Below are 2,500 nucleotides of genomic sequence, written 5' to 3'. Positions count from 1 at the left end.
TGTGTGTGTGTGTGTGTGTGTGTGTGTGTGTGATAGGTGTGACCTGTCTGTCTGTCTGTTCTCTGTTTGTTTGTTAGTCGGTTTTGTGTGTCTGTTCTGTCTGTGTGGTGTGTGTGTGTGTGTGTGTGTGTGTGTGTGTGTATGTGTGTGATAGATGTAACCTGTCTGTCTGTCTGTTCTCTGTTTGTTTGTTAGTCGGTTTTGTGTGTCTGTTCTGTCTGTGTTGTGTGTGTGTGTGTGTGTGTGTGTGTGTGTGTGTGTGTGTGTGATAGGTGTGACCTGTCTGTCTGTCTGTTCTCTGTTTGTTTGTTAGCAGGTTTTGTGTGTCTGTTCTGTCTGTGTGTTTTGTGTGTGTGTGTGTGTGTGTGTGTGTGTGTGTGTGTGTGTGTGTGTGTGTGTGTGATAGGTGTGACCTGTCTGTCTGTTCTCTGTCTGTCTGTTTGTTAGTTGGTTTTGTGTGTCTGTTCTGTCTGTGTGTGTTTTGTGTGCGTGTGTGTGTGTGTGTGTGTGTGTGTGTGTGTGTGTGTGATAGATGTAACCTGTCTGTCTGTCTGTTCTCTGTCTGTTTGTTTGTTAGTCGGTTTTGTGTGTCTGTTCTGTCTGTGTTGTGTGTGTGTGTGTCTGTGTGTTTTGTGTATGTGATAGGTGTGACCTGTCTGTCTGTCCGTTCTCTGTCTGTTTGTCTGTCTGTTTGTTAGTTGGTTTTGTGTGTCTGTTCTGTCTGTGTGTTTTGTGTGTGTGTGTGTGTGTGTGTGTGTGAGAGAGAGAGAGAGAGAGAGAGAGAGAGAGAGATAGGTGTAACCTGTCTGTCTGTCTGTTCTCTGTCTGTTTGTTTGTTTTGTGTGTCTGTTCTGTCTGTGTGTTTTGTGTCTCTGATAGGTGTGACCTGTCTGTCTGTGTGTCTGTACTGTCTGTTTCTCTGTCTGCCTGTCTGTTTCTCTGTCTGCTTGTCTGTTTTGTGTGTCTGTTCTGTCTGTGTGTTTCGTGTTTGTCATAGGCGTGACCTGTCTGTCTGTCTGTCGTTTTCCATGTCTGTCTGTTTCTCCCACTGTTTTGTGTGTTCTGTTCTCTGTGTGTTCTGTCGTTTTGTGTGTCTTCTGTGTGTTCTGTATATGGATTTGTCCGAACGCAGTGACGCCTCCTTGAGCTACTGAAACTGAAACTGAAACTACTGAAACTGAAACTGTCTGTCGGTTGTGTGTCTGTTCTTTGTGTTCGGTTTTGTGTTCTGTCATTTTTGTGTGCTCTGTGTGTTCTGTTTTGTGTTCTGTGTGTTCTGTCTGTTTTGTGTGTTCTGTTCTGTTTTGTGTGTTCCTTTTGTGTTCTGTGTGTTCTGTTTTGTGTTCTGTGTGTTCTGTCTGTTTTGTGTGTTCTGTTTTGTGTTCTGTGTGTTCTGTCTGTTTTGTGTGTTCTGTTTTGTGTTCTGTGTGTTCTGTCTGTTTTGTGTGTTTTGTTTTGTGTTCTGTGTGTTCTGTCTGTTTTGTGTGTTCTGTTTTGTGTTCTGTGTGTTCTGTCTGTTTTGTGTGTTTTGTTTTGTGTTCTGTGTGTTCTGTCTGTTTTGTGTGTTCTGTTTTGTGTTCTGTGTGTTCTGTCTGTTTTGTGTGTTCTGTTTTGTGTTCTGTGTGTTCTGTCTGTTTTGTGTGTTTTGTTTTGTGTTCTGTGTGTTCTGTCTGTTTTGTGTGTTTTGTTTTGTGTTCTGTGTGTTCTGTCTGTTTTGTGTGTTTTGTTTTGTGTTCTGTGTGTTCTGTCTGTTTTGTGTGTTCTGTTTTGTGTTCTGTGTGTTCTGTCTGTTTTGTGTGTTTTGTTTTGTGTTCTGTGTGTTCTGTCTGTTTTGTGTGTTCTGTTTTGTGTTCTGTGTGTTCTGTCTGTGTGTTCTTTTGTGTTCTGTGTGTTCTGTCTGTTCTGTGTGTTCTGTCTGTTCTTTTTATCTTCTGTGTGTTCTGTTCTGTTCTGTGTGTTATTTTTGTGTTCTGTGTGTTCTTTTTGTGTTCTGTGTGTTCTGTTCTTTTTTGTGTGTTCTGTGTGTTCTGTTCTTTTTTGTGTGTTCTGTTTTGTGTTCTGTGTGTTCTTTTTGTGTTCTGTGTGTTCTGTTCTTTTTTGTGTGTTCTGTTTTGTGTTCTGTGTGTTCTTTTTGTGTTCTGTGTGTTCTGTTCTTTTTTGTGTGTTCTGTTTTGTGTTCTGTGTGTTCTTTTTTGTGTGTTCTGTGTGTTCTGTTCTTTTGTGTGTGTTCTGTTTTGTGTTCTGTGTGTTCTTTTTGTGTTCTGTGTGTTCTGTTCTTTTTTGTGTGTTATGTTTTGTGTTCTGCGTGTTCTTTTTGTGTTCTGTGTGTTCTTTTTGTGTTCTGTGTGTTCTGTGTTCTATTCTGTTTCGTATGTTCTTTTTGTGTTCTGTGTGTTCTTTTTGTGTGTGTGATAGGTGTGACCTGTCTGGCTGTCTGTTTCCCTGTCTGTCTTTTTCTCTCTCTGTTTGTTTTGTTCTGTGTGTTCTGTTTTGTGTTGTC

At 41.0% G+C, this 2,500-nt stretch overlaps 1 protein-coding gene across 3 annotated transcripts in view; it reads left to right on the top strand.

Annotated features, from left to right (window-relative positions):
- The window catches only part of LOC143291613 (uncharacterized), a 66,226-nt gene that overhangs the window by 61,381 nt on the left and 2,345 nt on the right, over positions 1 to 2,500 (top strand). The window lies entirely within an intron of this gene.

This window comes from Babylonia areolata, chromosome 17 (assembly GCF_041734735.1).
Source record: "Babylonia areolata isolate BAREFJ2019XMU chromosome 17, ASM4173473v1, whole genome shotgun sequence".
In the NCBI taxonomy this organism is placed as follows: Eukaryota; Metazoa; Mollusca; class Gastropoda; order Neogastropoda; family Buccinidae; genus Babylonia; species Babylonia areolata.
The sequence above is the reverse complement of the archived record's forward strand: the minus strand, read 5'-3'. Positions and strand labels throughout refer to the sequence as shown.